Here is a 21,478-nt window from a genome sequence, read left to right as displayed (position 1 = left end):
TTTGGTTGCTTTCTTCAAAACAAATAAAAACGGTACCTTTGGGAGGGGCGGTTTAAAAACTGAAATAAAATTTGAATGAAAGCTCGCTCGAAAAACCGTCGTTATGTTCCAACCCGTTGGTTGGATGGTAATGAATAAATAATTTTATATCCTCACACTCACTTTGAACCGGCACACACACACACACACACCCGGGGTGGGTTCGCGTTAAGTGCTTTTAACGGGCCCCGTTCGTCAGCTTCAACCCACAATCCGTTTTCTCACTCGGCACGTGCGATATTGATTTCATTAATTATCACGCATCGTGATATGCGTACGTTTATGCGTACGACTGCGTGTGGTCAGGTATGTTCTGCTGGAATGCGCAGCGCGGCAAAGGCACTGAATAGGATGGAGGAATATCTGTAGGCAGTTGAGGAAGAAGAGAAAAAAACCCAAACAAATCTTTCCCTCGCCTTTGCTGCGCTGATCTTCCAGACATTATGCATCCTTTATTGGAGCTCAACGGAGTGGTTAGAAGATCACAAAAAAATCATAAAAATCTTGTGTCTTTGTGCTTTTGTGCCCTTTTGCGTAGCCATCCGTGCACATCGACATTTTGGGCCCGGTTTGAATATTTATAAAGTATTCCAAAATGCGATACGATTGGGGGTTGTTGTGTGCATGTTTCTTATTTATTTTATTTTGCCACGAAGTTCAGTGGCGTTGTGGGGGTTGATTATCGTGGAATTCGAAAGGCAGCACCAAATCTTCACAAGATCAAGCAGCGAATCTTCATCACAAATAATTTGAAGCAATTTGTGCGATGCGTTCGAGAATGTCTTTTTCGAGCATCTCGTTCAATACCCATCTGCTACTAGGAAGCAGGAAGTAATAAACCACTTGCATTATTGTGGAATTCGTTTCGTCGATTTCTAATGCCCGTGATGGAATTTTCAATTTGATCCAATCGATGACATTAGAACGATACCACCGATGGTGTGTTTGATTGTGAGTTACCGTGTGCCCGAAACGAATCATACAGCAGCGAGATGCTGCTGCTGTGTTGTTGTCAATCCACAGTGCGAGCCAGAAGCGAGATTGCACACAGAGGCCATCAAAGTTCATGTGCGCGCCGCCTCTGCTCGATAACGGGCGAGTGATGATGAGTTTTTAATGGCACAATTCCACTGCCGACATCGGCCAGTGATACAGGCTGAGGGTTAAATCAATAAAATATTATGAATGGTTGGCAATTATGCGCTTCCCCTGTTTTTTTTTTTCGATCGCGATGATGTTGCAAGTGCGTGATATAGTGCGGTTAGCGAGTGACGTGGAGGCAACGTTTTTTTTTTCGGCTGCCATTTAGATCTGCCTGTGCCTATTATCAAATATATTGAACAAGTGGTGTATAGAGTTATGTGGTGGCCTCAACGGTGAGTGTTGGATCTGGCATGCACAGGGCAGGTGGAGTTGCATTTCGAACTTATTAGTGGTTTGTCAGCGTATGGAAATTGCTTATTTATTTAGCAGTGTTTTTAGCAGCGATGACTCTTCATTAAAGGCTGTTTAATATTAATGTCCCGCTAGGAGATATTTATTTTGAAGCCTTTTTAGGTTTCATATCTAAAGTGCTTGGGAATAAGCGGATATTAAACATAGCTTCAAGGACAGAGTTGTTTCAAATTCGATGGAATTTATTTAGCAACCTATTATAAGCGCTCAATGGCTCTAGAAATGTTAATTGTTTCAGTACCCTGCAGCATAAAGTTTGCGTTGTGTTGGGCTACTCCACTAAATCTGTGTCAATTGAAACACGTTTCGCGTTGGAGCCTAATCCGGCACTAATGGCAACAGATCGCATTGAGCAATAGTAAGCGCACACCCAATAATCCTCATTTGCACCGGATAACCGTGCTGTGCCACTGCTCGCGGAATGGTAAAAGCGCACGTTCCCCGGTTTTGGGTTGGTGAACCTAACCAGGTAGTGCAGTAATCCAATAGGCTATTCGATCGATTGGATCAACGCATTCGGCGTTGCGACAGAACAGAATCACACAAAAATCCATAGCCGTGTGAGAGTTTCTACAAAAGAAATGTGCATTCCCTTTCGCGTTTGCTGCAGTCAGAATCTCGCCAATAATGATACCAATGACAGTGAGCTGCCCCAACTGTTTTTCGAAGTACCTTAGACATAAAAGTGTACGTCGGGGTTTCGGGGCGGGCACCAAATGTGCATTGTGTGCATGTGCTACACCGCATTGCAAAATACTGCACCGTGCAAATTGGAAACAATAACAACTAAATGCCGCGTTCCAGGCGCAATTGGGTTTCGCCAGCATTTTCAGCGCTCTGTTACTACTGCTCCGCCCAGTCCCAGTCCCAGTATCGTGCACATCTATAAAACGAGCGCACCGAACCTGTCCTACTAACTGCGGCACCCTGGGATTCTCTGTCAGTCTATCGCTTTTCGACGCCCTTCGACACTGCTATGACCATGGGAGCCTGATGGTGGGGCACCAATGTCACCTAGAGAAAGGGCGTGATGCCGTGGATAACAGTCGTTCCGGGTTGCATATCCGTTCCTGCCATCTATTTGTGCCGTACTCCTTTTTTTTGTTGTCTATTATTTCCCGGTGTCAAGGCATATTGGCATTGCCCTCGTTTGGAATGTTGCTCAGTGCTGAGCTCACTATTTGACGATGCCCGTAGTGTAACGACGTCGTAGTCGGTGATTTGTGGTGTGTCTTGAAGGTTTTGCCGTGGTGACTAATGTTTCCTTCACAATGCGTCACCACGCGAAAGGTTAGAGGTACATTATTGCAACACCCGAGCAACGATGATCTAAGCTATTCATGACCATTCCGAACGAATTTGTGTGCAGTGGCTTTGAATTAGATTCGTTTTTTTCGTGGCTGTGCACTGACGTAAAGCTATCAATTTGCTCGTATAAACGTGCTGGATAAATATTTCGTCCTTTTAGGGGATGGTACACGCTTTGGCTATTGAAATTAATGCCACCGTGGGCTTTTCCCTCGGTGCTAGTAACAGGTAGGCTTAACTTCTGAGTACGATAAATTTGACCAGCTTCGAGACCTGACATTAATGCACGAAGCACTCACAAAACGTGTCCGATGTGCCTGTAGCCGTGGCGCTGGCAAGGCAAGTGCAGAGTAATGGAGTGCGATTATCGAAGGCCTGCTATTGCTATCCACATCCCACCGAACACATACCAACCGTATCGGTGGTGTCACCAATGCTGGCACGTTCTATCGTGGGATAAAAGACGCCCACGCTAATCCTTTCCGCGGTGAGTGCCCAGGTGGCTCATTCGTTGACAACCGGCTCCAGGGTGAGATGCTCCCCGGCAAAGTGTTCGCTCGCCGCCGCGTCGTCTTCATTATCACATCCTGCATGGTCCGGGTCTGCCAAGATCCTCCCACGGTACGGTATCCTGAGTTGAGTGTCGTTGCGTCGTGTCGATGACTAGTGTTTCGGTGAACTAATTGAAATTAATGGGCCTCACAGGCTTCATTTCGCTTTGCTTCTGAAGAGGAAGAAGGATACGCGAGGACGGGGAGACGTGGTAGCACTTTTCAGACGTATCACTCGCAGGTTCCTGCTGCTGTTGCTGCAAGGTCGACTAGATCTGCTGCTGTGGCAATCAGCACTACTAACGCGCGGCCAAATGATCGAATGGAAATGATTGCGGGTAGGTGAAGGACCTTCCCCATTCCCTGTCACCATCTTTGTTAATCCGCGTCTCAACGGTTCTTGCTGGCGGATAGATACAGTGTACAGCTTTATCGCAAATCGCTCGCTAGAGTCATTTCCAATGCAAATACACTGCGGCCGTAGGAGCGAAAGGAATCGAGATGAAGTATTAGTTGGGTAGGATCATCTCACGTCTTTCTGCGCTGCTTTAGTAATTAATCAAGTTATCATGTCAGCGAATATGAGGAATGCTCTTCTTGTTCATTCGAGCTTTTTTTTCTGTTCAGTGGATTGGATGAATATAAATGCTGATAAGAATTTAACGTAGCTAGTCGCATTGCTATGGATTTTTATTCCCATAATGGTGGGTTCCTTGCAGATTAAATTAATGGAAACCTCTGAAATAGATAATCACGTCTGACGTTGTCTTTACAGCCATAAAAAAAACTTTTTTCATTGTTTCAGTTTGATTGATTACATTTTTTAGATGTTGTACTACTTTATATTAAATTTAAGAGTACTGTTAATAGATATCATCTACAATTCTGAAGCTATCTTAAAGAAACATCAAGTCGTAATCGGTATGTTGTAGCCATAAAACCCCGATAAGCTGTTTGACAAATCAACCTGTTGATCAATACAGGCAAGTGACATTGAGAATTCAAAAAAAATCCACCTCCTAGCGACATGCTTCATAAACATTTCACAAACCGTCTTCGATTTATATTTTGTGGCGAGATTTATTTTTAACCAATTCTCGTTCGTTTGCTATCCTCGAACGTGACAGTGACAGGAGCGCAATATTTTGCGAAATACTCAGACGAGACACACAAAAAAAGGCGAAGAAACCAACCAGCAGAAGCTGATTTCCTGCCCTAAAGCTAGCAGACTGCACGTTGTTGGGGGAGTTACGGAGGTACGGCCATTCCATTTGCTGCGCATTTTGCTCAGCGGACGAATGTCAACCAGGCAGGCAGTGCCGCGTGTTTGCTGCCGGCTGTCCATCACGTCGCCAACTTCTGACGCAACTTCCGGTCAGGCGGTTCGCTTCTTCCTCCCTCGGCAGGAAGTATGCAAAATTCATCGTCGATCGTCGGTTATCTCTCATTCTAGTTTGTAGTTTTCGTCGGAAAGGTTTTCCATTGCTTTCCGGTTTTTTTTTTTTAACTTTGATACCTCTTTTCCTCCTTTTGCTTAACGCAAATCAGCAGTATGATCGAAAGTGCTATGGCTGTGAAAAATGAGGCAAGAAATGAAGTAAAAAAATGTATCATTCCATCCTTTCTGCTGCATTTCTTTGCAGTAGAAAAATGGCTTCCAAACTGCACACCGAAGCAGTTTTGTGGCCAATCAAAGTTCAGCGAAAGTTTATAGCGATTTCCGTTCCGAACGGCAGTTGATGATTCTATTTAGGGACTTATGGGAATGGGAAATATGCAATTTGATAGCGTAAAATAAAGTTTAACAGTCTCCTGTCACCGGGGACGAGCTAAAGTTGTACTAATTCCCAAGAAAGACATTTTAGCAAGCGCCTAATGAAGCTTATAATGTTTCGGAGTATAATTATTGGCACCAAAAAAGCTTGGACTAAAATAGTAACCTCTCGATAATCGCCCCATCTGTGTGACCCGTTGCAAACGGCAGCGGATTTTGCAACCGCAGAATATAGGAAATACATTTTTTCTGTAGCCGTATTGAACTCTTTGTATTATTTTTAAGGTACTGCGTGGTAAATGAGTTATCTTTGCGCGAAGATAAAGCAATGCTCTTCGTCCTTCAACTGCTGTACAACATTTCAAAGACATTTTCTTCCCACATTTGCAAGCGGCGATATTGCTTCCTTCTGCGCGTATAGCACACCCCGGGGAGCAATGTCTTCTATCGGACAGTTGCCCACACCCACCCCCCGCAAAACACTACTTACCCCGTTCGGTGTCCCCGAACTTCCGAACGGGTTAAATTAGTTGCCGGCCAGAATGGGGCCTGTCGGAAAAATTAAAATGCTTCCTCGGCGAAAACATAATGGCGCAGTTGCTGAACAGTTTTCTACCGGACCATGTGTCACAACAAGAAATAACAACGACTATTGGCGGAGTGGGCGAAGAAAGTGTAATATATTTATCAAAATGTAGAACATTTCATAACAGAGTGTGCGAGTTCCGTGCGAGAGATTTATCGTTCGAATGTGTTGTGTTTGAGCTGTTCCTATTAATTTATGAATGTTGATGTTACGTAGAATTGCTGGTACGTTCTGTAAACCGGTAGTATGAATCGTTGGAAAGGGGTTTTTCCCAATCCAATTCTTTTTATACCTTGAATTAACGATAAGCTACTATCACTAGAACAAGTTTGTGAAGTTTTTTTTCAGAAGAACTACCTATAGTTCTCTAGCATTCAATCCTCTAGTAAAGTATGGCTCGCAATTCAACTACAGACATCCGACAGTATCTCCCCTTTAACCTAACTACATTAACTGCTGCCGAGAAGGGATTGAATTCTGTTAGTGTAAGCGATTTTTGCTCCCTTAACACCCATCCATCCTGCAGCTCAGGGAGACCCGGCGGCAAGATCCACCTACCTAGTAGCGCACTGGTCGTGCAGGAAAGCTAACACCGTTTGGAGGGAGTTTATTTGCACATTTGTTATTTGCGTTTGGTGGTGAGATCTTCGCCCCCGCCGCCACACGACAATGCACTTTCGGTCGAGAAATGTCGACACTCTGTAGCAAACAACAAGCAAACGAAAGAATCGGTGTTTTGTTTGGCGCATCGGGCACGTGAAAACCTAGTGGCTGCATCAGGTCCGCCGGGCTTTCCGGTGGTGCAACATGAAATTCTCGGGAGCCTGGAACTGTAAACCTGGCGTCCCCGTACAGAAACAGGCACTGCGCACTGTTCCGACTGCAGTACGCCGGCGGTGCATGGAAGCGTTATGGAAGTGCACTTCTGAGTGCTTCGTTGGCGCCTTTCATGTATTGATTGCCACTCGAGAAACCAACGGTGGAGAAATGGAGTTGTTTTTGAAAAACTTCTCTTTCGACGAATGCATTATCGTTTCGTTAAAGTACTTGAAAAACGAGTATTGCTGGTAAAGGTATTTAATTTTTCTTGTCAAGTTGCATTGCTGTGGAATCATTTTGTTTTGTTCATTCATTCAAATACGTTAATGGTGAGAAATTCATTTATTGTTGCACAAATTTCCTAACCTAGTAAAAACAGTTTTATTTATTGAAAACACTTCAAAGAAACAACCATCTCCGATTACCTTACCCATTTGTATTAAAGCGCATTCGAAATTACCCAACAAATCAAGGCACTCGTAACCTGCTTAATGGAAGCGATCAATACCGAATGGAAAGTTATTAAATTTCTTGAACGGTAATTTTCACCTGATGGTAGGGCCTGATTTATCGCTTTGTGCTAGAGGTTAGCACTAAAACCGGGCACCAGTTTGCTCTGCGGTAGAATCTCCATAACGTACGTGTGGCGGGATGGATCGCCCGCCTGAGTGAGAGCCGGCATTTCGTTCTCCGCCAAACGTTTCATTCGTCTCGATGGAAGATGAGATCAATGTATATATCAGAAATAGATTAAACAACAACTCCCCGATTCCGTTTTGAACAGGGCGAAGAAAGGTTGCTCAGGACCAGCAACCGGACTACCGGGGATAAATGGAACCGGTTCTTTAGTGGCGGCGGCTCGAACATCGCCGGCAGCTTGCGGCAGAAGGTAAAGCGGAAATTTACGGTCATCATTAATCTGGGCGTTGTAATGAATATAAACAATCGGGTACACCTTGCGCGACCACCGGCCAGCATGCAAACGGATCGACTCCCAAGTCGAGCACCGAACGCCTATGGGTCAGTAGAGCTGATTGGAAGCTCATTTCAGCTCAACGCTACGTACACGCCAAATGCAGTAATGCTTCTTTCGGTGTATCTTCCGCATACTTCACTTTTCTTGGCAGGCCGCCCAGATCGCCCGATCGCTCGATTTAGAATTCTCCTCCATGCAACGGCGTACTGGCAAGATACTTCCCATTCACTCACCATCCGATCCAGACACAACGGTTTACTAATGGACGATAGTAAATTAAAATTCAAAGCCCCCAGGATGGGGAAACTTAATCTTACCCCCCCGGTCGGCCGTCCGTGCGGGCGTGTTGCGGTACTTGTTGTGGAACTACCGTTTGGGCCATTAGTTTTAGCGTTCCCTTCAACGCCGTTGCCCGGCTGCTAAACTTGTCCCGCCCCCGTGCGCTGCATCTGTTTGGCCTTGTTGGCCCTCGGGGCGGGTGAGAACATTGGTTTTCTATTTCGGTCTCGGAGTGCAATCGATGAAATCAATTCAAGATTTATAGATAAAAGGTTGGCTGGGTATGAAAATTCCCAGCAGCAAGCACGGACAATAAGATAGGAATACGAATCGAGGAACATCATCAGTGTCTCTTGACTGGGCCTAACGGAAGCTAAAGGAAGAAAGGAAGCTTTAGATTAGTTTAGCATTGTTAGCAGATTTGTGTCAAACATTTAACACGAACACTTTTTTTTTTTATTTATTCAAGGACGGCCAGGCCGTATTGCTCACAGACACTTATTAATATGTTTAAAAATAAGAAGGTTATTTTTTTGTATTTTATTACAACCATTTTATTATTTGCTTAATTTACAGTAGTACCTTCGAGTGAATGACAGCCTCATTATGTGTAGGCTAAGCATATAATCCGATAAAAAAGCGCAAATAAGCGCATGACGGATGTTAATTTGCCTCAGCGGCTTGATTTCGGCACCCCGGCAGTGGTGTGTGTTCCTTCCAATTTCTGGTTCGCAGCAAATTCACTTTTGGCAGACAAAAGGGCACAACACCATCCCGCTGATTACATAATTAATCAACTCTAATGGACCTTTCCCACTACATATATACCCATTCGCGCGGTATCCGAGGTGGGAGATATTTGCCAATCCAACCATACCGACCACGCTCATTCTAACTTCTGCTCACTCGGTAAGTCAATCAAAATGGCGGTGGGGAAGGAACAGCAATGTCGGTCAACGAGAGTCCGTTAGTCGAAACGTACAAAGTGCTTGGCGATAAAATCTCTTCCATATTCCTGCCCTGGTGAAAAGAGGATTTCCGGCTCTGCTGTTGCTCTTTTTTTTTTTGCACGACCCCGCTGCTTTCGTGGGTGTAAAAATGGACGGGAATTTGATGGCCAATGTGGGTGGAGTGTGTTTTTTGCTGGGGAGTAAATTGAATGAAGGCAAAGGAAGGCATTAAGCCCGAAAGAGGTTTGATGGGTCATTTGTAGGGAAATATTTTTACGATCTACTACCATCACCATCACCAACACCAACGCTACCGCCACCGCCACCAGGCGCCTCCATTGGGTGGGAGAAACGATGCAAATTGGTTTGGACCAAGGTTTTGGACGGAAGCAAAACACAACCGTAGCCGTAGAAATAATGGGCCGTACTCTGTGTATTTGGGAATTTAATAGTGTTTCTGATGTGTATGGGATTTTCCTTACGATTTTGGATGTCGTGTGTGAACATCAATAAAAATGGATTGCACACGTTTGTTAAGTAGTTTTGGGACACAAAGTTGCTGTAAAAAGATCACTTTCATGATCGTGATATGTACTCACAGTATAAAATCTTCACTTTTAATTGAACCAATGTTAGAATGCACCGTGCACGTGTAACGCATTTATTAGAAACCAGAAACATGCGGGCAAATTGAGATCGTTGCATAACGATAGCACCGTTGCCATGGTAATGAATTTATGATTTGCTCTCGGTCTAAGTGTCAGGGTAAAACATCATCAGAGCATCATCTGCATCCTAGATCCAATGATATTCCGCCGGGAATGATGGGCTTCTCAGACAAAAAAAAAAGCAAACACGCCATTCCGCTCCCACTAACGATATAATTTGTACCCGCAGGAAAGGATGGAATGCCTTCCTATAGAGTCTCTTAATTAGAACTCTTTGCGTTCGCTTCTTCATAAAAGCAACACACAGACGACAGTGGCGGCGTTGGTTGGATAGCCCTTAAGGGAACAATTAAGCGCTGCGCTGCTGCTGTGTTTTGCAAGGCTATGTGCACCGCAATCGCTTTTTCGTTTGCATAATAGGCAAGCGCGGTACGTTGTCTTCTTTTGCAATCGCGCACACACTAATGAGTTAGATGACAGACGGCAATTTTGGTGTGAAATGTCGCGCTTAATTGAATGTTGGATGCATCGAAAATGCGAACCTAGAAGACTAAGATGAAGTCAAGGGTGTGTAACGTTAAAGGTAGGTTGCTTGTTAATATGAGCCAGTCTTTTGTAGATGCAATCGCTTTCACAAAAATCGCTTACTGTAAATTCTATTTCAAATCATAATCGTGTATGCATTCGTTTGCCGCCGCGACCGATGCGCAAGCTGCATTTGTGTAGAAATTTCAATCCAATTTAGCCGTTCCGTTCAACGGGGGCGTCATGTTCGACTATTAGTTTACATTTGCCGTCTGCTTCACACCCTGCCGGCCACCCTGTTGCGGGTCAACCGCTGTGATTGTGGTTTGTAATACGAGCGCCACCCCGACAGCGTTCGTTTAAGCAGTGTTTGCATTAAACGCGGTACATGTGGTGGTGGGTAGTTCGGGGCGCCTGGATTTTGAAAGCGCAATCTAAGTTTTGCTGATGGAGAAAACATTTTAATCGAAGTCACGCTTTTGCTGCCCACCGGTGGCGAACTGCCAGGGCCAGGGTGGATTATTTGCCTGAAATGATTAAAAGTAGAGAAGTAATGAAACTTTTAATTGCCCGCACTGGCAATGAACAGGCAATACTGCGCAGTTATTGGACAGCACAGTAATGCTCTGTTGAGGTTCGTTACAGTGTTTAGTTATTGTAAATTCTTGGTTTTTCCTTCTTATTTTTGTTGTCTTTTTTTGATTCACTAGAAATGGGTGTAATAATTTCATAAGCATTTATTGATACATAATTCTACGAGTTTGCGATCCTTTAATATTCAGTTTTCAGCATCTTTTTCGTGGAAATTCTTTCTTCATGGTGTTAAACCTTCTACCAACCACAGACAGACCAGCATTGCATTGAAAACTGAAATCATTGGAATTGAAAAGAGGAATGGAAGTGGAGAGTGATTAAAATTCTGACCAATTTCTTGTTATCATAATGAATGTAATTAAATTACGCAAACCGGCAGCAGCCCAGCTAGCGCACGATGGAGCGCGAAAAATGGGTTGTAACCATGTCGAACTTGGCTTTATCGCGGAAACCATCACCACACGCCATCTTCGTTTGAGCGTTCTAGCACAAAAGTTTTATCATTAAAGTTTTGGCCAGTTTTGGAGAAAATTATTTCACTGCTTGTGTGCATATTCCGAATGGCCATGGTTTTGCGCAATTCATAAGCACCGGGTTTCGGTTGGTTAGTAACCGAACGAACGATAACGCAATCGATGTTGGACGGACTTGCTTCTTTGCCACCATTTTCTTTGCGTTTCGTTCTCACCAATAACTTTAGGCTCATTAGTTTTGCGCTTCTTATCCGCGGAACAGAAGAAACAGGCATTCTGCAAAAGGTACAGCGCGAAACTTTTACACTCACATTTAATTAATTTGAAGCACTTTTGAATTATTTTTCAAACAACGATCAGATATCCTGCTACAATGCAGAGTTTTGCCGTTGCATTGCAGTATTTATTTATTTAAACTCTTTACCATGTAATAACTCTTATTGATATAATACGCCTGGCAGTGTTTTATTGGTGGTAATTTAAATTGATATTTGACTCGTCGCAACATCAAACCCACATCTTGTGTGGGTTACTTATTTATCGAACCGTGCAATACTGTACGGTACGCGTGTTTACTTAACTCTGTGTGATTTTACTCATCTTCTCTACCAAACACGTTTCCCAAAACTCATTAATGTTTAATTTGCCTTAAACCCTACACCCGAACGAAGCATTCCCATTTTCCCGTTGGTGGGGAAAAGTCCCTGGAATTCCGGCGGCGTATGTGAAGAAGGCACAAAAACATTGCCCAAATCAAGAGAAATACTGTCGATTTTATCCCAGTTTTGTTTTTTTTTGCTCGGTATCCCAGAAGAAGGAAGAAAAAGTTTTGGACCAAAAAAGAAGGATCCAAATCGAAATGGAATTTACATACATCCATTTGGCAAAAATTTCCATTTCACCCATCTGGCGTGCCACGCGCGTTCGGTTTGTTTTACTCTTCAACGTTCGGTAAAACGATGCCGTGCGATGGTGTGCGTAGTTCAATTGGTTCTGTGTACATTCGCTGTAAATGCTGTAAAAATAAAGCAAAAGCTGGAAAAAAAAACTGAAACCATTCCCATCCCCGTGCGTTATCCTTGTTGTCGTTAGTGTGTTTTAATGCGTAGGATTTCGGAAACGGGAATTGTACACGGCCCCGGAAAGCTTTAATTTTCATTTTTGCTGTATGATGTTGCGCGCCTGAAGATGTGCCGGATGTGTGTGTGTGTGAGCTTTTTTTTTATTCACTTTATCCGGTTCCAATTTCAAACAAATAAATTCGCTTCTCTGTTTCTGTTTTTTGCTGGTTCTGCTGGCAAACGTTGAAACGACGGTCATGGAATTTAAATTTAATATTAATAATTGAGTGTGAGGGAAGGACAATTCTGCTGTAGACAGTATGAATCATCGGAACGGAATAAAACATGCCTCGAAGTACTTTTAATATAGAATTGAACCGGGAATTGAGGTACATTCATTTGAATGATGGCACATATATTAAAATGATTCCTTTGATACTATTAGCAAATTGTGCGTTTTTCCCAAAAACACATATAAACTATGCTATTTTATACTTACTTGAATAAAGGTTTTTTGTTTGCTTGCACTCCGTGTTGAATATCTCTGACTCATTCTGCGCTTATAGAAAACTACTTTTATTTGCCAAATACCCTTCTACTGGGAAGAACGCATCGAAACGATTTGCATACCATTTTACGCATTCATGTCTCATGTCTCTGTGCCGTCCCCCCACATCGTGCGCCGTTTCTATCGCTGAAGTAGACAGCGGAATATGTTTTGCACAGAAAATGCATTGCAAAAGCACGCGACAGCCGTACACACAGCCCCATCATGTTCCTAGGTCCGATGGCTACGAGTGGGCAACATACGAAAAAAGGGAAAATAAATAAACATAGCCACACACTCGCATGCCCTGGGACGGGAACAAACATGGAACAAGTGAAAAGAGTAATTCAAGACGGATTGGAGCAGAAATCACGATGAGTGGTTATGGATATTGCAGTTCGATTTCCGTCCTGTTTGCTTCCAAAGCACATATTTGAGCCATCGTGTACGGAATAATGTTTGCCAACAGTGGTCGAAAATCATGCTCAATGGCAGAGCCCTTCTTCTTACACAACCCTTGCCAATACGCACGTGTACGGCAAACATCGGTAGAGCGCGGGCTGTGAGCATGTTTGTACTGACTTTAACGTCGGTTCTGTCGGAAAACTGTTCGAGATCAAAGTTTGATGATTTCATCGTATCGCGGAAGGGAAAAAAGATTATGGCAAGTTTTAGGAGCTTTACGAATCGAATAATCCCAAGAAGAAATGTTCCAATAAATCTTACAAAAAACTGTGTGCAAATTGTACTTCAGACTCTTTCCCCCTAGAACACCTCCGAGCTTCGGCTCCAACTCCCTTGTTCAATCACTCCGTTATGAAGGGTAAATATGGTACCCATCCTGGCTATCTGTCTAGCTTCTTCTGCAAGAACCACCGAGATGAAGTGTTTCATCTGTAACGGGACGGATTTTCCATTAGCTTAATTACGTCCATCCTACGCTGGACAGATCGAACTCTTCCGCAAATGCTGCCCAACCGCAAGTCGCCCTTTCCATCGCAGCTCTGCTAGCAGAGCACTTAGCACCGCTATCGATCGATGTGATGAGTCGCGAAACAGCCCTAGAGAGGTCTATTTACGACAAAAACACACACACCGGAGCCCCAACTGAAGCGCGATGCACACAAATGCGAATTTCATGTCGCGAGTCTGGTGTCTGGCCGTTCGTTCCATCTTTCCCTAGCGCCACCTTTTCGCTGTGGAGCTGGTTCTGCGGGGCCTGCTCTCAGTTAGGCCCACCCATTTCTGTTTGACATTTTTCTGCACCATACACCGGGAACGGTTGACAGTCGCACGAGACATCTTCACTTAGGTTATTTGCCGAAGAGGACGGAAAGAAAGCTAAGGACATGCGGACGGGAGCAGCTAAGATCCCCCGTCGTAAGCGGGTGTGTGTGTGCACACTTCGATAAGGACATCAAGTTAAACAGCATTTAATTAGCGCTTGCAACGCTGGTAATGTTTAATTAGGGCGCTTCGTTCTGTTTGATTGATGCTTGAGATGTATTTGCATAATGATTAGGAAGCGCAAATGGCGCCACGCTGTGTCAAAGGCTGGCACTGCTTGTTGTTGTATCGTGGGCGCGGGTACATGATCTGTTTGCTGAATATTCATATTCGATTAATTGGTTACTTTTTCGGGGTCGGATAGGGAAGCTGTGGTTGTGTTTAATGTGTTGAATAAATATGGGTATTGCATGTCGTCCGAATGTGTCCAAAGTTCGACATCCGCTTGCCAAAATCGCTCAATTATGCAGCTAGTTAAGGGAGTTATTAATCCCACAAGAGTTCTTTTAAAAAAATACTTCAGAATACCAAGTTAATTACCCGTAAAAATGTTCAATGCCAATCCTATTTTTAAAGCTGTCAATGTGCCAATAAAAACTGCCAGCCAACATACGATCCCAGCCGCCTTTTATTTGCCCATTATAACATTTTGCACGCGGGGTTTAAAATGTGTACGCGTGTGTGCCCCTTTATTTATTTCCCATTTTGTATCGAATCTGCATACAAATTGAGGAGGAATAATAACCATTGAGGGTGGAACCACACAGTGCAGCAAGGCCGACACGAAGAAAAGGAAACAAATCAGCAAAAGTAGTTTTGCGGAGCCTATCGACATAGTTTCGCTTTCGGCATGTGAATAATTCGTGTTGTTCCTTTCGTTTTGATTCCTCCTGGAAACATGCGTGCACACATGCTGTTTTGGCGAATGTGTTTTTTTTTGTAGTTGTTCGTCCTCCTGTTCCATCGGTTCAACGCGGCGCAGCGAAAGAGAAACGTTTCATCCAAAAGGGGTCAGCAAACAAAACAAATCGAACGACAGTGGGTTAACACGTGGCCAACGCAACCAGAGCAACCACTTGGAGGGGTCGTCGAATGTGCGGACGTGTACGCGTCAGAAGAAGTTCGCATCGTCTCTCTCCGCTTCCAGGATACCTCGATCGGATCGAGTCACTCCCTCCGGAATGTTCCAGGTGTTCCGTTCGGAGCCGTTTCGATGGCGTTCCAGGCATGAAAGTTTGTAGCCTAGCACAGGATCGCACCACGGACGACGCAAACGCATCGCCTAACACCCCGGCCCGGCCTGAAACGCATCCCTTGAGGCGGAAAATCAACGTCAAAGAAACATTTGTTAGTGTTTTGATGGCACTGTGCCTACCTCTTTGTTGTTCCACGATGGTTGTATGTTGGTGTGGTAGTCACAACCCGTTCCGTTCGATGACTGCGAATCCGTGCTGCAGTCGCAATAATGTGGAACGGTTACGTAGCCGAAGGAACCGCCACCACACACTGTGTGTTAAAAAAAAGGTTCAAGAGGTTAAAGCTCTTTAACATGTGGTACGGTAAACAGTCGTTGGCGTAGGTAGCTCAAGCACATGAGCAACCGGAATCAGTGCGAATCGGAGTGAAATTTTGCAAAATAAAGAGGCTAATATTCGTTTTCGAAGCCTTCGAAATCGATCGTCGAAGGTGTCCACTGCGTCTGCGAAAAATGGAACAAAAATTAAACACAACATGAATGGAGAAGCGTCGGCAAATGGGTAATGTGTACGCGAGGGTAATACACGTGTTGCGATACGTAAATTAACGACCAGCGCATGAACGTCGGCTCGGTGGGAATTAATCGAAAGCCTTGCGAAGGTTGCTGGTGTGCGTACGCTCTACTTCTTCTCATCTGCATCATTTTTTTTTGTTTGTTTCATTATTGTCGTTGTTCCCTTATTCTTCAATCTCTTGAAACCCCCCGAGCCAGTAACCTCTGGGTGCCCATTTATGGAACGCACTGTTATTTACTGTTGTGTTTGCTTACCTTTTGCTCTCCCGGCTCGCATCGCAACGAACCCCCAATAGGATCAGACTTCAATGCTTTTTTTTGCGTGCTTCTGTCACTGCCTCCCTACCCGTGAGGCGACTCACGGTAATCGATCAATGTAAAGTGTAATAATTTTGACTCCTTTTTTGGTCAGCTTTTTTTTTGCAGCAGGAGGAGGTCAGTGCAACCATGCATGCTGGAATGGGACGGCAATTGGAGCTTTATGGTTTAATTCTGCTATCGACAGGATCAATTTAATTAATTCGCTCCTGTTGGGTTGGGGGGGTTATGCAATTAATTCTAATTGCTATCGGGAAAGTGATTTATAGTGAGATTGTTAAAGTGGCTGTTCTGAAGGATTTAATTGAGCCGTTTTTTGAGGTAGCCCTGTCCTTCCAACCGGACCTGGGCGGGTGCATGTAGCAAGGACAGCATATGAGACGGATTGACGTTAATAGGGCATTTTATGTACTATAAAAATGCCAGACAAAATGACTTCAAAACTTCATTAAACTCCTTTCATTTATTTTTGCAAAGCTGACATCATCACCTCTGCAGGTAGTTTCCAAGGTGCAGTACTAAATCAGTAATCCGGCTGCATACCGGTTCCTGTTTGAAAGATATAAAAACGACATTACCTATATGGTTTTTTAGAATTAAAATGACATTCTCTATTTAATACTTGAATTTTGTACCTTAAAATCTCTGTGCTGTCTGGTGTGCTTAATCCAAATTTCTGCAATTCCGCGTATCGTGATAGACTACCAAACCTAGCAATATGCATAACAGAACCGTTTTAATACAACATAAATTATTAATGAACAACTTACGACGTTTATAATGAACATATGAGACATTTTTTTTTTGAGAACACCTGAACGATGTAGAGCATTACCTAAAAACATCCGGCACACCCAGCAAAACCGCCAAGTTGTGGTAAATGTGTCCCGCTCTCGTTGCGTTTTTGTCACCGTTGTATTCTGCTTCGAAGATGCATTTCGCCTACGGGTGTATTCGTAGTCGTACCACCAACAGCAAACGCAACCTCTTTCATGTGTGCACAAACACTTCGTCCCGTGTCATAACGGCAACGAAAGCCTGGAGCGGGGTTTTTTCTGGTTGTTTTGTGTGCTGTGGGTCTAAGCCTTAAGGAGCGATAAAAGGATTTTTCCCATGCTTTGTTACCAACGTTCGCTACAACGTGAAGCACGTTTTAGTTGATATTAGCGCTCGGACAAAAAAAAAATAATGCGTGCGTTTTATGTGCAAGAGCTCAGCAAAGGGAATGCGTTTACCGCAAATAAATAGCCAGCGCAAACATGCTCACACACCGCCAAAACCTCAAAAGCGCACCACACGGCTCAGTGTGCACGAGCTTTAAGCTTCTCGTAGAGCGATAATGCTAAAGCTGTTGGACGTAGAACGGCGGTACGGTTGAAATGGAGCCATCAGCTCTGGAACGCACGGATGTCGTTGCACTTCAGCCAAGAAGATGCTCTGTCGCATCTCGTGCCCTTTGAAACACTGCATCCTTTCGCTTGCGCTTGCGAAATACGAACCAGCTAATGGGCTGAATGTACCGGTACACGGGCAAAATGCTATCAATTTTCAATTTTCGCTTCAGGGCACAGGTATCCGCGACCGCGACGATGATTACAATTCCGGCACACTTTACGGCATCGGCTGGTTCGCGCTGTTTAGCCTCCCTTGGGCGAGATGGGGTGGGAAGCAGGATATAAAGTTGCGCCAAACGATGACTGATTATCGTTGGCCTAAATTCGTAAATTCGACTGTCGCCTGTTCAGCGATCTTTATCCAACCGTTTTGTGACCAACTCGTTTTCATATGAAATGTTAATGAGGCTCATTATAGCAGTGCGACATCGCTGAAAGTAAATGGACTGAGTGGACTAAGTGGGTTAAATGTTTTATGTATGGTTTATAACATCATTTATTTCAAGAAGCGTCGTTTGATTTTTAAATAATACGAGAGAAAATTCTACTTTCACGCGACACTCCGGACGCAAGGCAAATTTGCTCACTTGTAGCACTGGCGCGATAAGCTCTACGCCACATCAATTTTCAATTTGACGAGTAGATTGAAGATAATTGCCCTTGTTGTAACAGCATGTCATCGAGCTTTATCACTGCCGGTGCATCGGAGAACTTCTCTCGGGGGGGCAGGCAGTACAGGCAGCCCGTTAGTGGAGTGAAAGTCCCAGAGCCTTCCTTGCTGTATAGCCACATAATACACACTGGTGACAAGATGACAAGTACCGGCACCTTCAATATCGTTACCCGTTTTGTAAGGCACCAGTTCGTTGATAGTCCCCCGTATGTTGTGAAGTGCATCAAAATAATTAACTTCATTCTCGGGGTAACTTACGCGTCTGGCTTAGCACGAACGGCGGTGCCTCATCGAGAGGCAGCTCCATACGGCTTGTGTATACCGAAAGCGGGACAGGGAAAAGCGGATTTTCCACTAATGCTTCGGTAGCCTTTAAACAGAAGGGAATTTCATCGATTCACTCACGAGCAAAGCCCACCAGACCAGACATTAATCTGTTGCTTTTGGAAGGAACTGCCGGTTGTTTAGCCACGGTGTTTGGGTGGTTTGGGCAGACCTGGTGGGAGTTTGTAGTACAAAGTTTCAACCCTGGTACCGCATGTCTCGCTCGGTTGGCTTTGTTCTATCAAGCGGTGTTGATCAATGATTTATTGCTGGAAAGATGCACCACAAGAGGGGTAAGTTTACATTCATGAAGTTTCTTAAGTCTTTTCCGGTTAGTTTCAAAGCTCCCTTCGAGGGAAGCTCGGGTATAGATTAAGGACTTTTTACGATGTGCTTCGTTTTGGAAAGCTGGTACTAATGGAGGTTGAGCCGCAGATAGCTAGCAGATATCTTGAAAGTTTTGTTGGCAATTGATCTAATATTCGCTTTCAATTAAATTCTTTCATTCTAGGTAACATGCAACTGCGGCGCTCATATGACATCCGCGACATCCGGACGGGTAACTCTAGATTGTTATCGAATATCTGCTATATGATGCAATATGATGGGTTTTTTTCTCTCTGAAGTGTTATATGAATCTCTGTCTGCGATATAACTGTACTCCAACGAAGTAGACGACCCTCAGAGAGTACATTAAACTGTAATCAAGAGCCTGCCTCTTGAACGAGCACCCATCGGCAAGGCAATCAGCATTTTGAAACATTCCCTGCCAGCAGTAGCAATGCGGAACCGTTTCAACCGGCTGCCAGTTTTTGCTCTTCCCTTTTGCTTTAATGTATATGAATATTGCGAATGAGCGCGTATACCATGCAAAATAGATGGAATGTGGCTGCTGCCACCGTTTCGTGTTATCGTTTTTAAAGGACTTCTGATACATTCGCTAACTTCAGCAGAGTGTGTAGCAATTGCCGCCTCCGGCAAACGGAAACGGAACTGTATGCAGTGCTCTAGTAACGATGAAAGCGTCATAAATCCTCCCCTGCTTGCCCCCCCCGCCTTATTTCTTGTCCCTTCCGCGACAGACTTCCCTGCCTTTCTTCCGGTCTGCCGAAAGCCTGCACAGCGGGTGCCGGAAGCGTCCAAGCGTCGCAGTCTGGAACTCTGGCAGACTACAACCAGTGCACGGTATTTCGTGAAGATTGCTTTACCGTGGGATACTACTTCCTTTTTTTGCGCCTCTTCTTTTCCGGGACAATCGAGTTTCGAGCGTTTGGAGGAAGCGACCGATCGTCCTTCAGCCGGGCTGGCTGTGAGTTCACGGAGAACCCATAAAATTCCTGCCCAAGAAACGAAAGCAAAAAAAAGGGAACTGAAGCTTTTCGTCGGACGCTCTGTTTCTTTCACCAGCCGATGCGGGAGCACCATTTGTCATTGGGTTTCCTGTGCTGGTGGCCGGTGGTGATATGGGTGGGAAATGGTCTACTTTTTCTGTCATTTGTTTAATATATTTTGCGATTTTATTCTTCACACATCGCTACCGAGAGCCTTCCAGGCGCTTATCCTTTTTTGAAAGGCACTGAAAAAGGGCACTGTCGTCTGCCGGGTGTGTATTTTGTAGCGACAGGCTTAAGTCTTATGCTTTAATAAATTATAGTCAGTTTGTATCACCATCGCTGGCGGCAAGCGGTGAAGGACAGTAATCCATACTGGAAAGTATTGTGCGGGTTTTTTTTTGCTGTAAAACTCCTCGTGAATTTCTGTGAGTCTTTCTGTGAGGACGACCAATTTTGGTCAACCACATTTCGTATTACTTTATACAAAAACTTTCACTAGTTTTAGGTAAAAAAAAGAAAGGATTGTTGTACGCTTCATAGAACCCTTTTCTGGTTTAGCTTACCGAAAGGAAGCGGGTTAAGTAATTGCTAGGATGAGAAGAGTCCGTACACAATAGTAGCATGAGTAATGGTGGACTGGTAAGATGAGATAGGTTAAATTCTTTCTTTATTCAGTTTTTGGTACACACTTTTTGCTAGAAAGCCTATCAGTAGCTTAGCCGAAGTGGATGTAACACATATTATTACTATTAAAAAAATTTAAATCTAGCGAGAAACGAGTTAACTTTCCTGTTGAACCCTTTTCCTTAAAAAATAAAGAAGAAACCATTGCAGCATTTTCATTATTACATTTGTAACATCAAACAACAACCAAAGGGGCACTTCTCGTCTAAAAAAGTGAACAAATTTCTCCATTTTATGATGGAGGTAGTAAACCATTTTTCACACCGATGACATTACGGAAGTAAGTGAAGTACGACCATTCTTCGCAGACGATGTAATGCACCGGATGTAAGTGCTTGGGTTGTAAGTGTTTCCTTAAGATATGTAGCAGCATTACTTCGAGACAGCTGCAGTGACAGCATAAGGCTCAATACTATACCGTAAAGGGTATTATACCAGAGGGCCATCTATTGGAGTACATTGGGTGGACTTGCACCTTGTCTGAAAGTGTTGCAAGGAGGAAGATGTTTAGTTTTTTTTATGCACCCAATACGAAAGACGCAAAAAAGTGGTCGTGGTGCAAAATATGGCAGTAACTTCCGACAAGTTACAAATAGTGTTTCTGCGACATGTGGTTGGGATAAGTGAGTCGTTAGTTAGGTTGGATGAATTTGAAACGTTTAGCTCGACAAATGGCTCCGGCGGTGGTGCACGGAGATTATGATGATACATGACCTTTACAGTGTTGCAAGTATGACGCATGAAGATGTAATGCAACAGTCTTGGCTTATATTGTTTTCATTTCAAAGAACATCTAGCGATACGAACGCTTTATGTTAGATCGTTAAACACCAAAATGAATATTTAAATGGCAATAGTCAACATGACAGTGAATGCATCACACTGCGGCGGATGGAATATTGTTTCAGAATTTAGAAGCGAATGATAATAATTGTACAATCAAAGGACCGGAAAATTTGAACTGCTTCAGGTGAAAAACGATATTACACGGTCGGATTGACAAACCTACCAGTCAAAGTTTAGTGTTCGCTCGATAAAGCACCGCTTTTGTGTCGTCTGACGTATGGTTGATTTTCCGAACCACTTAC

At 44.0% G+C, this 21,478-nt stretch overlaps 1 protein-coding gene across 3 annotated transcripts in view; it reads left to right on the top strand.

Moving 5' to 3' along the window:
- The window catches only part of LOC128305966 (division abnormally delayed protein), a 117,836-nt gene that overhangs the window by 58,257 nt on the left and 38,101 nt on the right, over positions 1-21,478 (top strand). The window lies entirely within an intron of this gene.

Source organism: Anopheles moucheti, chromosome 3 (genome assembly GCF_943734755.1).
Source record: "Anopheles moucheti chromosome 3, idAnoMoucSN_F20_07, whole genome shotgun sequence".
NCBI classification, from domain to species: domain Eukaryota; kingdom Metazoa; phylum Arthropoda; class Insecta; order Diptera; family Culicidae; genus Anopheles; species Anopheles moucheti.
Note: the sequence above shows the minus strand (reverse complement) of the source record. Positions and strands in the feature narration are given on the sequence as shown.